The sequence below is a fragment of the Gorilla gorilla genome, chromosome X (genome assembly GCF_029281585.2).
Source record: "Gorilla gorilla gorilla isolate KB3781 chromosome X, NHGRI_mGorGor1-v2.1_pri, whole genome shotgun sequence".
In the NCBI taxonomy this organism is placed as follows: Eukaryota; Metazoa; Chordata; class Mammalia; order Primates; family Hominidae; genus Gorilla; species Gorilla gorilla.
This window is the reverse complement of record NC_073247.2, coordinates 113,304,584-113,321,966: the sequence shown is the minus strand read 5'-3', so window position 1 is coordinate 113,321,966 and position 17,383 is coordinate 113,304,584. Positions and strand designations below refer to the sequence as shown.

The window sequence follows — 17,383 nt, the reverse complement described above, 5'->3', positions numbered from 1 at the left end:
TTTTCAAAAAGGGAATGCTTCCAGTTTTTGACCATTCAGTATGATATTGGCTGTGGGTTTGTCATAGGTAGCTCCTATTATTTTGAAATACGTCCCATCAATACCTAATTTATTGAGAGTTTTTAGCATGAAGGGCTGTGGAATTTTGTCAAAGGCCTTTTCTGCATCTATTGAGATAATCATGTGGTTTTTGTCTTTGGCTCTGTTTATATGCTGGATTACATTTATTGATTTGCATATATTGAACCAGCCTTGCATCCCAGGGATGAAGCCCACTTGATCATGGTGGATAAGCTTTTTGATGTGCTGCTGGATTCGTTTTGCCAGTATTTTACTGAGGATTTTTGCATCAATGTTCATCAAGGATATTGGTCTAAAATTCTCTTTTTTGGTTGTGTCTCTGCCCGGCTTTGGTATCAGGATGATGCTGGCCTCATAAAATGAGTTAGGGAGGATTCCCTCTTTTTCTATTGATTGAAATAGTTTCAGAAGGAATGGTACCAGTTCCTCCTTGTACCTCTGGCAGAATTCGGCTGTGAATCCATCTGGTCCTGGACTCATTTTGGTTGGTAAGCTATTGATTATTGCCACAATTTCAGATCCTGTTATTGGTCTATTCAGAGATTCAACTTCTTCCTGATTTAGTCTTGGGAGAGTGTATGTGTCGAGGAATTTATCCATTTCTTCTAGATTTTCTAGTTTATTTGCATAGAGGTGGTCATAGTATTCTCTGATGGTAGTTTGTATTTCTGTGGGATCAGTGGTGATATCCCCTTTATCATTTCTTATTGCGTCTATTTGGTTCTTCTCTCTTTTTTTCTTTATTAGTCTTGCTAGCGGTCTATTTTGTTGATCCTTTCAAAAAACCAGCTCCTGGATTCATTAATTTTTTGAAGGGTTTTTTGTGTCTCTATTTCCTTCAGTTCTGCTCTGATTTTAGTTATTTCTTGCCTTCTGCTAGCTTTTGAATGTGTTTGCTCTTGCTTTTCTAGCTCTTTTAATTGTGATGTTAGGGTGTCAATTTTGGATCTTTCCTGCTTTCTCTTGTGGGCATTTAGTGCTATAAATTTCCCTCTACACACTGCTTTGAAAGCGTCCCAGAGATTCTGGTATGCTGTGTCTTTGTTCTCACGGGTTTCAAAGAACATCTTTATTTCTGCCTTCATTTCGTTATGTACCCAGTAGTCATTCAGGAGCAGGTTGTTCAGTTTCCATGTAGTTGAGCGGTTTTGAGTGAGATTCTTAATCCTGAGTTCTAGTTTGATTGCACTGTGGTCTGAGAGATAGTTTGTTATAATTTCTGTTCTTTTACATTTGCTGAGGAGAGCTTTACTTCCAAGTATGTGGTCAATTTTGGAATAGGTGTGGTGTGGTGCTGAAAAGAATGTATATTCTGTTGATTTGGGGTGGAGAGTTCTGTAGATGTCTATTAGGTCCACTTGGTGCAGAGCTGAGTTCAATTCCTGGGTATCCTTGTTGACTTTCTGTCTCGTTGATCTGTCTAATGTTGACAGTGGGGTGTTAAAGTCTCCCATTATTAATGTGTGGGAGTCTAAGTCTCTTTGTAGGTCACTCAGGACTTGCTTTATGAATCTGGGTGCTCCTGTATTGAGTGCATATATATTTAGGATAGTTAGCTCTTCTTGTTGAATTGATCCCTTTACCATTATGTAATGGCCTTCTTTGTCTCTTTTGATCTTTGTTGGTTTGAAGTCTGTTTTATCAGAGACTAGGATTGCAACCCCTGCCTTTTTTTGTTTTCCATTTGCTTGGTAGATCTTCCTCCATTCTTTTATTTTGAGCCTATGTGTGTCTCTGCACGTGAGATGGGTTTCCTGAATACAGCACACTGATGGGTCTTGACTCTTTATCCAATTTGCCAGTCTGTGTCTTTTAATTGGAGCATTTAGTCCATTTACATTTAAAGTTAATATTGTTATGTGTGAATGCGATCCTGTCATTATGATGTTAGCTGGTTATTTTGCTCATTAGTTGATGCAGATTCTTCCTAGTCTCGATGGTCTTTACATTTTGGCATGATTTTGCAGTGGCTGGTACCGGATGTTCCTTCCCATGTTTAGCGCTTCCTTCAGCAGCTTTTTTAGGGCAGGCCTGGTGGTGACAAAATCTCTCAGCATTTGCTTGTCTGTAAAGTATTTTATTTCTCCTTCACTTATGAAGCTTAGTTTGGCTGGATATGAAATTCTGGGTTGAAAATTCTTTTCTTTAAGAATGTTGAATATTGGCCCCTACTCTCTTCTGGCTTGTAGGGTTTCTGCTGAGAGATCCGCTGTTAGTCTGATGGGCTTCCCTATGAGGGTAACCCGGCCTTTCTCTCTGGCTGCCCTTAACATTTTTTCCTTCATTTCAACTTTGGTGAATCTGACAATTATGTGTCTTGGAGTTGCTCTTCTCGAGGAGTATCTTTGTGGCATTCTCTGTATTTTCTGAATCTGAATGTTGGCCTGCCTTGCTAGATTGGGGAAGTTCTCCTGGATAATATCCTGCAGAGTGTTTTCCAACTTGGTTCCATTCTCCCCATCACTTTTAGGTACACCAATCAGACGTAGATTTGGTCTTTTCACATAGCCCCATATTTCTTGGAGGCTTTGCTCGTTTCTTTTTATTCTTTTTTCTCTAAACTTCCCTTCTTGCTTCATTTCATTCATTTCATCTTCCATTGCTGATACCCCTTCTTCCAGTTGATCGCATCGGCTCCTGAGGCTTCTGCATTCTTCACGTAGTTCTCGAGCCTTGGTTTTCAGCTCCATCAGCTCCTTTAAGCACTTCTCTGTATTGGTTATTCTAGTTATACATTCTTCTAAATTTTTTTCAAAGTTTTCAACTTCTTTGCCTTTGGTTTGAATGTCCTCCCATAGCTCGGAGTAATTTGATCGTCTGAAGTCTTCTTCTCTCAGCTCGTCAAAGTCATTCTCCATCCAGCTTTGTTCTGTTGCTGGTGAGGAACTGCATTCCTTTGGAGGAGTAGAGGTGCTCTGCTTTTTAGTTTCCAGTTTCTCTCTTCTGTTTTTTCCCCATCTTTGTGGTTTTATCCACTTTTGGTCTTTGATGATGGTGATGTACAGATGGGTTTTTGGTGTGGATGTCCTTTCTGTTTGTTAGTTTTCCTTCTAACAGACAGGACCCTCAGCTGCAGGTCTGTTGGAGTACCCTGCTGTGTGAGGTGTCAGTGTGCCCCTGCTGGGGGGTGCCTCCCAGTTAGGCTGCTCAGGGGTCAGGGGTCAGGGACCCACTTGAGGAGGCAGTCTGCCCGTTCTCAGATCTCCAGCTGCATACTGGGAGAACCACTGCTCTCTTCAAAGCTCAGATGGAAATGCAGAAATCACCCGTCTTCTGCATCACTCACGCTGGGAGCTGTAGACCGGAGCTGTTCCTATTCGGTCATCTTGGCTCCTCCTTCCTACATTAGGTATATCTCCTAATGCTACTCCTCCCCCCTCCCCCCACCCGACGACAGGCCCCTGTGTGTGATATTCCCCTTCCAGTGTCCAAGTGTTCTCATTGTTCAATTCCCACCTATGAGTGAGAACATGCGGTGTTTGGTTTTTTGTCCTTGTGATAGTTTGCTGAGAATGATGGTTTCCAGCTTCATCCATGTCCCCACAAAGGACATGAACTCATCCTTTTTTATGGCTGCATAGTATTCCATGGGGTATATGTGCCACATTTTCTTAATCCAGTCTATCATTGATGGACATTTGGGTTGGTTCCAAGTCTTTGCTATTGTGAATAGTGCCGCAGTAAAAATACATGTGCATGTGTCTTTATAGCAGCATGATTTATAATCCTCTGGGTATATACCCAGTAATGGGATGGCTGGGGCAAATGGTATTTCTAGTTCTAGATCCTTGAGGAATCGCCACACTGTCTTCCACAAGGGTTGAACTAGTTTGTAGTCCCACCAACAGTGTAAAAGTGTTCCTATTTCTCCACATCCTCTCCAGCACCTGTTGTTTCCTGACTTTTTAATGATCGCCATTCTAACTAGTGTGAGATGGTATCTCATTGTGCTTTTGATTTGCATTTCTCTGATGACCATTGATGATGAGCATTTTTTCATGTGTCTTTTGGCTGCATAAATGTCTTCTTTTGAGAAGTGTCTGTTCATATCCTTTGCCCACTTTTTGATGGGGTTGTTTGGTTTTTTCTTGTAAATTTGTTTAAGTCCTTTGTTGATTCTGGATATTAGCCCTTTGCCAGATAAGTAGATTGCAAAAATTTTCTCCCATTTTGTAGGTTGCCTGTTCACTCTGATGGTAGTTTCTTTTGCTGTGCAGAAGCCCTTTAGTTTAATGAGATCCCATTTGTCAATTTTGGCTTTTGTTACCATTGCTTTTGGCGTTTTAGACATGAAGTCCTTGCCCATGCCTATGTCCTGAATGGTATTGCCTAGGTTTTCTTCTAGGGTTTTCATGGTTTTAGATCTAACAAGTAAGTCTTTAATCCATCTTGAATTAATTTTTGTATAAGGTGTAAGGAAGGGATCCAGTTTCAGCTTTCTACATATGGCTAGCCAGTTTTCCCAGCACCATTTATTAAATAGGGAATCCTTTCCCCATTGCTTGTTTTTCTCAGGTTTGTCAAAGATCAGATGGTTGTAGATGTGTAAAATTTACCAACTTTTTTCTTTACATTTTTGAGGTTTGTGTCCTGCTTAGGGAGATCTGTGTTTTCTCCTAATTTTTATGTTTCCTTTTATATTTAAATTTTTGGTCCATACGGAATTATTTTCTTCCAAATGGCTAGCAAATTGTCCTAATGCTAATTATCAAATAATCCCCTCTTTAGCTCACTGATTTAAAGTGCCATCTTTGGGCTGCTTGGGCTAGGCGACCCTTGGGTCGGCGCTGCCGGTGAGGTGGGCAGGTAGGTGGGCGGACGGCCGCGGTTCTCCGACAGGCGCGGGCGGCGGTGTCCCCCACAGCGTCCGAAGCGCTCCCCCGCACCCCCGGCCTCCAGCGTTGAGGCGGGGGAGTGAGGAGATGCCGACCCAGAAGGGACAGCAGCACCATGTCCCACAGGGTCACAGGCGGCTGCAGTGGGGACCATTCCCACCAGGTCTGGGTGAAAGCCTACTACCGCCGGGATATCATGATAACACATTTTGAACCTTCTATCTCCTTTGAGGGCCTTTACAATGTGGTTCGAGGCATGTTCTTTTGACAACAAACAGCTCTTCACCATGAAATGGATAGACGAGGAAGGAGACCCGTGTACAGTATCATCTCAGTTGGAGTTAGAAGAAGCCTTTAGACTTTATGAGCTAAACAAGGACTCTGAACTCTTGATTCATGTGTTCCTTTGTGTACCAGAACGTCCCGGGATGCCTTGTCCAAGAGAAGATAAATCCATCTACCGTAGAGGTGCACGCCACTGGAGAAAGCTTTATTGTGCCAATGGACACACTTTCCAAGCCAAGTGCTTCAACAGGCGTGCTCACTGTGCCATCTGCACAAACTGAATATGGGGACTTGGATGCCAAGGATATGTGTATCAACTGCAAACTCTTGGTTCATAAGAAGTGCCATAAACTCCTCACAATTGAATGTGGGCGGCATTCTTTGCCACTGGAACCAATGATGCCCATGGATCAGTCATCCATGCATTCTGACCATGCACAGACAGTAATTCCATGTAATCCTTCAAGTCATGAGAGTTTGGATCAAGTTGGTGAAGAAAAAGAGGCAATGAACACCAGAGAAAGTGGCAAAGTTTCATCCAGTCTAGGTCTTCAGGATTTTGATTTGCTCTAGGTAATAGGAAGAGGAAGTTAAGCCAAAGTACTGTTGGTTCCATTACAAAAAAAAAAACAGATCGTGTTTATGCAATGAAAGTTGTGAAAAAAGAGCTTGTTAATGATGATGAGGATATTGATTGGGTGCAGACAGAGAAACGTGTTTGAGCAGGCATCCAATCATCCTTTCCTTGTTGGGCTGCAGTCTTGCTTTCAGACAGAAAGCAGATTGTTCTTTGTTATAGAGCATGTAAATGGGGGAGACCTAATGTTTCATATGCAGCGACAAAGAAAACTTCCTGAAGAACATGCCAGATTTTACTCTGCAGAAATCAGTCTAGCATTCAATTATCTTCATGAGTGAGGGATAATTTATAGAGATTTGAAACTGGACAATGTATTACTGGACTCTGAAGGCCACATTAAACTCACTGACTACGGCATGTGTTAAGGAAGGATTACGGCCAGGAGATACAACCAGCACTTTCTGTGGTACTCCTAATTACATTGCTCCTGAAACTTTAAGAGGAGGAGATTATGGTTTCAGTGTTGACTGGTGGGCTCTTGGAGTGCTAATGTTTGAGATGATGGCAGGAAGGATTCCATTTGATACTGTTGGGAGCTCCGATAACACTGACCAGAACACAGAGGATTATCTCTTCCAAGTTATTGTGGAAAAACAAATTCGCACACCACGTTCTCTATCTGTAAAAGCTGCAAGTGTTCTGAAGAGTTTTCTTAACAAGGACCCTAAGAAACAACTGGGTTGTCATCCTCAAACAGGATTTGCTGATATTCAGGGACACCCGTTCTTCCAAAATGTTGATTGGGATATGATGGGGCAAAAACAGGTGGTATCTCCCTTTAAACCAAATATTTCTGGGGAATTTGGTTTGGACAACTTTGATTCTCAGTTTACTAATGAACCTGTCCAGCTCACTCCAGATGTCGATGTCATTGTGAGAAAGATTGATCAGTCTGAATTTGAAGGTTTTGAGTATATCAATCCTCTTTTGATGTCTGCAGAAGAATGTGTCCGATCCTCATTTTTCAACCATGTATTCCACTCATGTTGCCATTTAATGCATGGATAAACTTGCTGCCAGCCTGGATACAATTAACCATTTTATATTTGCCACCTACAAAAAAACACCCAGTATCTTCTCTCGTAGACTACATGAATCAATTATTACATCTTTTTTACTATGAAAAATAAATTAATACTAGCTTCCAGACAATCAAGTCAAAATTTAGTTGAACTGGTTTTTCAGTTTTTAAAAGGCCTACAGATGAGTAATGAAGTTATCTTTTTTGTTTAAAAAAAAAACAAAGAAAACCACTGCATTTAAAAAGTATCAGTTGCATTAAGGCACATAGTGGGATTACATCATAAATCTCCTATAATTTTTGTCATTCTGTGTTAAATCACTTCAGGGTTTAATTTTGAAATAAAACATTAATATAAAATGCAACAACTTTTTATATTACCTATTAGTTTTGGTGTTCTTTATGTTTAAAAATTCAGGTGTAAATTTTATTGCCTTGGATAAATAAATTATCGATTTTTTAAGGCAGCAGTTACTAAATTGGTAATAGAAGATGCTGCTTGCTTAAAATTGGGAAATTCAGCTGGGTGCAGTGACTCAACGCCTGTAATTCCAGTACTTTGGGAGGCTGAGGCGGGCAGATCACTTGAGGTCAGGAGTTCGAGATCGGCCTGACCAACATGGTGAAATCCTGTCTCTACTAAAAATACAAAAATTAGCTGGGCACGGTGGCGCATACCTGTAATCCCACCTACTCGGGAGGCTGAAGCAGGAGAATCACTTGAACCCAGGAGATGGAGTTTCCAGAGAGCCAAGATTACTCCAGCCTGGGCAACAGTGAGTGAGACACGGTCTCAAACAAAACAACAAAACAAAAACCAAATTGGGAAATTCTTCTTGAGTTAAAAAACAGACACTTTTTATTATGAATCAGATTGCAAATCATTAACTATTTTTGCAAAACTGGCACAAATGATTTTTCTTTTTAAGTATATTAACGGGGTAGCTCCTGAGCCTATCCATTTATTGGAAACTTTAACTGCAATGTTAATATATATACTGCAAAAGACCAAGGATGCAGTTGAATGGAAGATTACTCAGTATATAGAAAGGAAAAAAACAGAAATTTAAAATAGATACAGCAAAGTACAGTGGTAATATTTTTATTTCCTATTGGAGAGTGAATCCCCACAGTTGCTTTTGTGACTTGATTCAAATGAGGCACTCATTATTGTTACCAAACTTGTAAAAGCATTCCATGTATTCAGTGGAGGCAGAATGTATAACATTTTTTCCTTACAATTTAGTATACAGGAAAATTATTTATTTTTTAAGTAGGGTATCTTAATTATGCTCATTTCTCCCCCTAAACCACATTATCTATATGGTTGGACCCTGTTTATAGAGTAGTGAAATCAGAAAAATCAGGTAGGCATGAATAAATGTTCAGGACACACACATACACTCACACACGTCACAGTATCAGCTCTTTCAGTGAGTTTTTATTAACTGGATAACACATGTAACACATAGTAGAATACATTTCAGAGGCAGAGTTCCTCGGATTATTTTTTATTAATATTAGTGTTTAGCAGTTTATTATTTAAGGGGGTGCCAAATATAGCATCCTTCTGTTGTTTATTTTAAATATTTTTTAATGAAAAGGGACTTAAAAAGTAACCATGATCATCTAAATTACTTAAAGTTTTTTAATCTTAGTAAAACTTAATTTTAGGAAAGGGTCCTAGTTTAAATTTCAAATGTTTCAAAATTTGTAGGCATTTAATAAATTGTCTTTTTTTGGAGGGGTGGATGCTACATTTCATTGGAAATGTCATTTTTCCAAAGTTTCTAGCTGTGTACTCGCTTTCCTTCAAATAACATAAGTCTGAAAGCAATGAAAACCTCAAAGGAAAGTGTTTATATACATGCACATGTTTATTTAATATGTTTCTCTTAACATCTGAAACTCGTTTTAAAACAAAAAGCAGTATTCACTTCAAATCATAAACTTAGAATTCTGTATCTCATGTCAGAAATATGTTATGGCCTTGCTTTTAAGTGGTGCTGTTTCCCACAGGGCATTAGTTCTCAGATTTTGGAATGTGAAATAATCACCTAGGAAGTTTGTTTAAAATGCACACTAGTGGGCCCACCTTAGACTTCTTTTAGGGCCTTCAACTTCACTTTGAGAAACACCTTCTTCAGGTTATTCTTTATGTTTGTCCTGTGGTTAAATACTAGAGTATTCATGATAAAACATTTTGAGAGGGGTAAGCAGTGAGTTATTACCCACAATTTAAAGCAAATTTTGAATGAATCTTTAAGTTAGGTGTCTACCTTCCCACCAGCCCCCCAAGAAAACCTCTCAGTAGTTTCTATCAATAATGTGCAAAATGATGAGCATTTTTCTATGATGAGGTTTTAACCATTATTCAGGGTGGTCTTTACGGTGTATATTTTATACAGAAATGCATTATAAATGTTTTTAATTGTGTTCTGTTTTTTGCAGTCTTTAAGTGCCATGCCAATTGTTTTTATATTCTATAGAAGTTCGCTCAAAATACTCAACAGGGGAATGGGCAGCAGACAGTCAGAATGGTTGGAATTTTGGCGTTCTAAGAAAAACTTTACTTTGCATAAGCATGTGGTCAGATCATTTTGTGCATATGCAGCCTGGATTGGATGTTAAGTAAATGCTTGTTCAGTGCCGATACATTTACTTAAATCTGTTTTTATTTTTGTCATGTAGAATACTACTGTGGTCATCACAATGTAATCTGTATTTCTGTACCTTTTTTTTACTTTGAAGTCTTTAAATTAAATGTATAATACCCAAAAAATAAAAAATAAAGCGCCATCTTTACCATAATTATCATAATCTAAACATCCACATATGTTTGTATCTATTTCTTTATTCTTTATTATATTCTTTTAATCTGTTATCTTTTCTTTCTTCTTAAAAACCAAACTGTTTTAACTATAGTATCTTCATAATATGTTTCAATATCTGAATGGTAAGGTCTCTCATAACTCATCTTTTTTATCATTACCTGCCTGTTCACATGTATTTATTTAGAGACTAAAATCTGTTATTTTGTTATAGTACCCTCAAAACTACTGTTTTTAATTTCAATTTGTGTTGCATATAATTTATAAGTTAACTGAGGGATAATTGGCATCTTTACAGGAATATCTTTCTATCCAACAACCCAGTTTTTCTACTTATTTGTCTTTATTTTTCTCAGCAGAGTTTCTAAATATTTTAATAAAAATAACTTCTAGAACATTGCCTGGCACACTGTAGGTTATCAATCCATATTTACTGAATGAATGGATATGTCTTACAGATTTTTTTGTTAAGTTTATTCAAAAGGAGCTTATCTTTTCCCATGGCTATTGTAATTTAGATTTTTTTTCTTATTTTACATTTTGTTTGTTGTTTTTATACATGAAAGTGATCAGTTTTTATTCTATTGATTTCATAACCAGCCTTTTTATGGAGTTCCAAAGGTTTCAAGTAGTCTTTAGTTGATTCTCTTAGATTTGCTTCATTTGTGGTAATGATAATCTTGCCTGCCCCTTCCTTTCCAATATCAATATTACATTTCTTTCTCTTGGTTGACTGCATTAACTAGTACTTCTAGAACAATGTTAAATAATTGTGGAAATAACTGGCATTCTTGTCTTTTTCCTAATTTTAATGGAAATGCTTCTAGTGTTTATCCCTTAAACATGAAAGGCTTCTTGTTAGAAATGTATATATTTTTGTCATATTTAAGAAATATCCACCTATTCTTACTTCAGTGAGTTGCATCCAGAAGTTATCTGACTTTAAGTACAATTTGATTAAGATTCTGCTTCATTTTTCTATAATTTTCTCTGCTATACCCTTCCTTACGTGAAAGCTTTATCCTTGACTGTGCATTCTAATGGTATCAAAATAGCTGCAGTAATTCTAGGCCTCACACCAGCACCTCAGTCAGAGTCCTAGCCAGTAAAAAAATCTAAATCAGATGGTTCAAGGGACTTTAATGTAGGGACTACTTACAGAGGTATATGCAAGATTATGAGACCCAACAAGCAATTTTGTGGCACCCAGAGGTTAGCAATAGCAGGTAGCTGTTACCCTAGGCCTAAGAGGGCAAGAGGAAGAAATAGTATTTCTGGAGCCTAGTGAGAGCTACAGTCATGGAGGAGGGGACTTCTGGAAGAAGCTAAAATCTTGAAGGGATGCAGTCCCTGCCAACAAAACATAGCCCAAATCAGAGTGGGAGCAGTGAAGAAATACACTGTCTTCTCTCTTCTTCCCTCCAAAGCTGTGCCAGGGCATTCCATTGACCAAACCCAAGCAGAAGTCAATTACAAATGGAGCCTGGGGGATGCAGTCCCTAAGGATCAGCCGCCCAGGGCATAGAACAAGACAGAGAAGGGCAGGAAATGAATCAGGATGTGTGGGAAAATAAAGACTAACCACCATGGCCCACTCCTTTCACATTCAGCATCTATTCTTGTTATTCTATTCTCCCAACAGGGAGGCAGGGACAAAAAAAAATCCCATCAGCCACTGTACTGTTACGGGATAATGCTAATTCAATCATATTCGCCCACCTGAAACCTGATTTATAACAATTATCTCAAGTATTTTTCATATAATCAGAGGAAAGGAAGAGAAAAATAAATTAACAAAGATGTGCATAGCTGTTACAGTTTCCCACTGAAGCTGATCATGAGGCCAAAGTCAATAATCAACTTCATTCTTCTACCACCCATTTCATATTCCCCTTACAGCAACCTGGTCAAAATTATTTCCCTGATGTAGTGACCCTAATCTTCAATCCTGTATTTATTGAATTTCTGCACTTTCCCACTTACCAGGACTATTAGGCAAAGCAGTACTAGGAGGTGCCCCAGTGAGTATCCCTGGGCTCTGAGCATTGCTCTCCCTGTTTGTATATCAGCAACCTTATTTCCCCTTAGTAATTGGGCTCAATCCCTCTAGCCACTATAGCAGCCCCTTTCCCTGCCTGTCAGTTCAGTGGTACGAGAGGACAAAAATGGCCAGAGTGTAGTCTCAGCTTTTAATATAATGGAACCATGGCTTTATTACCTGGTGAAAGCATTCATCCCTGCTGTACCTAAGAGCCCAAGGTTGTGGAGACAGAAAAAAAGAATCACATACTTCTTCAGTAGGTTAACTGGTGCAATAGTGAAAAGGGCCACTGCTTTCATGACTTCTTTATTCCTAGTCCTGTGTAACCTCACTATGGGGAAAAAAAGCACCATATATGGGTGGCTCTGTTAAAGCATCTATTGCAATCTTGTCATACAGTACTCCCAGGAACAGCTGATCCCATAACTAAGCTTCCAGTAAGTTATTTATTTTTGTGTAAGGCAAGCTGCTTCTGCATGGTAAAGTAAGTAGTAAAGACTAGTGAATCTTTGGATGTGCACTTCACTTACCATTAAATGAGTTCCTTGGTCAGAGACAACTTTGTGTAGGATACTCTGATGATGATTAAGGCATTCTGGAAGTCCATGGAGATGGTGATGACAGAATCATTGTCAGCAAAGAAGGTAAATGTGTGTCTAAAATACATATTCATTTCCATGAGGAAAAGTTTCTGTTTTCATCATGATGAAAGGTGTCCCATGTAATAATCCTACCACCATGGGACTGGCTGATGCCCCTAAGGAATGGTGTCTTATAAAGGCTCATCATCTTCTCTGTTGTCAGGTTGGGCACTTAGTATTAGTACAAGATCAGCCTTGGTGAGTAGAAGTTCGTGTTGTTGAGTCCAGGCATAGCCTCCATAATATCGATGCTAAAATCTAGCAAAGATAACATAGACATAAAAATATGACTATTTGCACTATTCTATTATTTTGCCACAGTACTAGCTTGAATTTACTACTATTCTATTTTGGATATTTACATCTATAGTTCTAAGTTAGACTGACCTCTCATGTTTACTTTTTTACTTCTATTCTTCTTTGTTTGGACATAAGCATTATGTTAGCCTTAGAGAAAGAATTAGGTAAATTTCTACATTTTCCTATGCTCTAGAACACTTTAAATTATATAAGAATTATTGAATCCTTGACAATTGTTGTTGTGGGAAGAATAATGGCTCCTCAAAGATGTCCACATATTGGAACCTGTGAATATGTTACCTCATATAGCAAAAGGGACTTTGCAGATGTGATTATGTTAAGAATATTGAGATAGGAAGATTATCCAGTTCTATCTGGGTGGGCCCAGTGTAATCACAGCGTCCTTGTAAAGGAAGGAAGGAAGCAGATGAGTCAGAAAAAGATGTGACAATAGAATTAGGCAGTGAAACAGTGGAATTCAGGCCGCCTGTAGAAGCTGGACAATGCAAGGAAATAGATTCTCCACTAGAGCATCCAGTGGTAACACAGCCCTTTCAACCCATTTTAGTCTTCTGACCTCTAGAACTGTATGATAATAAATTTGTCTTGTTTTAAGCAATTGAGTGTGTGGTAACGTTTTATACAATTTGTTATAGCAGTAGGAAACTAGTGTAACAGCTATTTTTAAAGAACAAAAGAGGAAAAAAGTATTTTCTATTTACTCAGATATTTATCATTTCTATTGCTTCTCCATCCCTGAGGTTCAAGTTTCCCTCTGGTATCATTTTCCTTTAGTCTGAAGAGCTTCCTTTAACATTTCTGGTACAGCATGTCTACTGGCAACAAATTATGTTTGCTATCCTTCATCTGAGAATATTTTCATGTTGTCTTCGTTTTTGAAGGATATTTTTGCTGGACATAGATTTATGGGTTGGCAATTCTTTTCTTTCAACACTTTAAAGATGTTCCACTGTTTTCTGGCCTTCATTGTGATCAGAAAACCACAGTCATTCAAATTATTGTTCCCCTAGAAGAAATGAGTTATTTTCCTCTAACTACCTTAAAATTTTTTTCTTTTTTTATATACCACTTTTTTATTTTTATTTTTATTTTTTATTTTTTTATTATACTTTAAGTTCTAGGGTACATGTGCACAACGTGCAGGTTTGTTACATATCTATACATGTGCCATGTTGGTTTGCTGCACCCATTAATTCATCATTTACATTAGGTATTTCTCCTAATGCTATCCCTTCCCCATCCTCCGACCCCACAACAGGCCCCGGTGTGTGATGTTCCCCGCCGTGTGTCCAAGTGTTCTCATTGTTCAATTCCCACCTATGACTGAGAACATGTGGTGTTTGGTTTTCTGTCCTTGCGATAATTTGCTCAGAATGATGGTTTCCAGCTTCATCCATGTCTCTACAAAGGACATGAACTAATCCTTTTTTATGGCTGCATAGTCTTCCATGGGGTGTATGTGTCACATTTTCTTTATCCAGTCTATCATTGATGGACACTTGGGTTGGTTCCAAGTCTTTGCTATTGTGAATAGTACCGCAATAAAAATACGTGTGCATGTGTCTTTATAGCAGCATGATTTATAATCCTCTGGGTATATACCCAGTAATGGGATCGCTGGGTCAAATGGTGTTTCTAGTTCTAGATCCCTGAGGAACCACCACACTGTCTTCCACAAGGGTTGAACTAGTTTACACTCCCACCAACAGTGTAAAAGTGTTCCTATTTCTCCACATCCTCTCCAGCACCTGTTGTTTCCTGACTTTTTAATGATTGCCATTCTAACTAGTGTGAGATGGTATCTCATTGTGGTTTTGATTTGCATTTCTCTGATGACCATTGATGATGAGCATTTTTTCATGTGTCTGTTGGCTGCATAAATGTCTTCTTTTGTGAAGTGTCTGTTCATATACTTCGCCCACTTTTTGGTGGGGTTGTTTGATTTTTTCTTGTAAATTTGTTTAAGTTCTTTGTAGATTCTGAGTATTAGCCCTTTGTCAGATGAGTAGATTGCAAAAATTTTCTCCCATTCTGTAGGTTGCCTGTTCACTCTGATGGTAGTTTCTTTTGCTGTGCAGAAGCTCTTTAGTTTAATTGGATCCCATTTGTCAATTCTGGCTTTTGTTGCCATTGCTTTTGGCATTTTAGACATGAAGTCCTTGACTATGCCTACATCCTGAATGGTATTGCCTAGGTTTTCTTCTAGGGTTTTTATGGTTTTAGGTCTAACATTTAAGTCTTTAATCCATCTTGAATTAATTTTTGTATAAGATGTAAGGAAGGGATCCAGTTTCAGCTTTCTACATATGGCTAGCCAGTTTTCCCAGCACCATTTATTAAATAGGGAATCCTTTCCCCATTTCTTTTTTTGTCAGGTTTGTCAAAGATCAGATGGTTGTAGATGTGTGGTATTATCTCTGAGGGCTCTGTTCTGTTCCAACGGTCTATATCTCTGTTTTGGTACCAGTACCATGCTGTTTTGGTTACTGTAGCCTTGTAGTATAGTTTGAAGTCAGGTAGCGTGATACCTCCAGCTTTGTTCTTTTTGATTAGGATTGTCTTGGCAATACGGGCTCTTTTTTGGTTCCATATTAACTTTAAAGTATTTTTTTCCAGTTCTGTGAAGAAAGTCATTGGTAGCTTGATGGGGATGCCACTGAATCTATAAGTTACCTTGGGCAGTATGGCCATTTTCAGGATATTGATTCTTCCCATCCATGAGCTTGGAAATTACTTCCATTTGTTTGTGTCCTTTTTTATCTCATTGAGCAGTGGTCTGTCATTCTCCTTGAAGAGGTCCTTCACAGCCCTTGTAAGTTGGATTCCCAGGTATTTTATCCTCTTTGAAGCAATTGTGAATGGGAGTTCACTCATGATTTGGCTCTCTGTTTGTCTGTTATTGGTGTATAGGAATGCTTATGATTTTTGCACATTGATTTTGTATCCTGAGACTTTGCTGAAGTTGCTTATCAGCTTAAGGAGATTTTGGGCTGAGATGATGGGGTTTTCTAAATATACAATCATGTCATCTGTGAACAGGGACAATTTGACTTCCTCTTTTCCTAATTGAATACCCTTTATTTCTTTCTCCTGCCTGATTGCCCTGACCTTAATTTCCAACACTATGTTGAATAGGAGTGGTGAGAGAGGGCATCCCTGTTTTGTGCCAGTTTTCAAAGGGAATGCTTCCAGTTTTTGCCATTCAGTATGACATTGGCTGTGGGTTTATCATAAATAGCTCTTATTATTTTGAGATACATCCCATCAATACCTAGTTTATTGAGAGTTTTTAGCATGAAATGCTGTTGAATTTTATCGAAGGCCTTTTCTGCATCTATTAAGATAATCATGTGGTTTTTGTCTTTGGTTCTGTTTATGTGATGGATTACGTTTATTGATTTGCATATGTTGAACCAGGCTTGCATCCCAGGGATGAAGCCCACTTGATCATGGTGGATAAGCTTTTTGATGTGCTGCTGGATTCTGTTTGCCAGTATTTTATTGAGGATATTTGCATGGATGTTCATCAGGGATATTGGTATAAAATTCTCTTTTTTGTGTGTGTGTCTCTGCCAGGCTTTGTTATCAGGATGAGGTTGGCCTCATAAAATGAGTTAGGGAAGATTCCCTCTTTTTCTCTTGATTGGAATAGTTTCAGAAGGAATGGTACCAGTTCCTCCTTGTACCTCTGGTAGAATTCGGCTGTGAATCCGTCTGGTCCTGGACTTTTTTTGGTTGGTAGGCTATTAATTATTGCCTCAATTTCAGAGCCTGTTATTGGTCTATTCAGAGATTTGACTTCTTCCTGGTTTAGTCTTGGAAGGGTGTATGTGTCGAGGAATTTATCCATTTCTTCTAGATTTTCTAGTTTATTTGCATAGAGGTGTTTATAGTATTCTCTGATGATAGTTTGTATTTCTGTGGGATCGGTGGTGATATCCCCTTTATCATTTTTTATTGCATCTATTTGATTCTTCTAGATTTTCTAGTTTATTTGCATAGACGTGTTTATAGTATTCTCTGATGATAGTTTGTATTTCTGTGGGATCGGTGGTGATATCCCCTTTATCATTTTTATTGCATCTATTTCATTCTTCTCTCTTTTCTTCTTTATTAGTCTTGCTAGCAGTCTATCAATTTTGTTGATCTTTTCAAAAAACCAGCCCCTGGATTCATTGATTTTTTTGAAATGTTTTTTGTGTCTCTATTTCCTTCAGTTCTGCTCTGATTTTAGTTATTTCTTGCCTTCTGCTAGCTTTTGAATTTGTTTGCTTTTGCTTCTCTAGTTCTTTAAGTGTGATGCTAGGGTGTCGATTTTAGATCTTTCCTGCTTTCTCTTGTGGGCATTTAGTGCTATAAATTTCCCTCTACACACTGCTTAAATGCGTCCCAGAGATTCTGGTATGTTGTGTCTTTGTTCTCACGGGTTTCAAAGAACATCTTTATTTCTGCCTTCATTTCGTTATTTACCCAGTAGTCATTCAGGAGAAGGTTGTTCAGTTTCCATGTAGTTGTGCAGTTTTTAGTGAGTTTCTTAATCCTGAGTTCTAGTTTCATTGCACTGTGATCTGAGAGACAGCTTGTTGTGATTTCTGTTCTTTTACATTTGCTGAGGAGAGCTTTACTTCCAAGTATGTGGTCAGTTTTGGAATAAGTGCGATGTGGTGCTGAGAAGAATGTATATTCT

General features: G+C 38.4%; 1 protein-coding gene and 1 pseudogene across 1 annotated transcript in view; one reads left to right on the top strand and one right to left on the bottom strand.

The window, feature by feature from the left end:
- ARMCX1 (armadillo repeat containing X-linked 1) overlaps nt 1–17,383 on the bottom strand; it is a 48,513-nt gene that overhangs the window by 10,417 nt on the left and 20,713 nt on the right. The window contains exon 2 of the mRNA XM_055376583.2: nt 12,265–12,633. The gene's annotated coding sequence lies outside the window, so the exon portion shown is untranslated. The remainder of the gene's footprint in view (nt 1–12,264; nt 12,634–17,383) is intronic.
- Nucleotides 5,032–6,905, top strand: LOC115932234 (protein kinase C iota type-like; annotated as a pseudogene).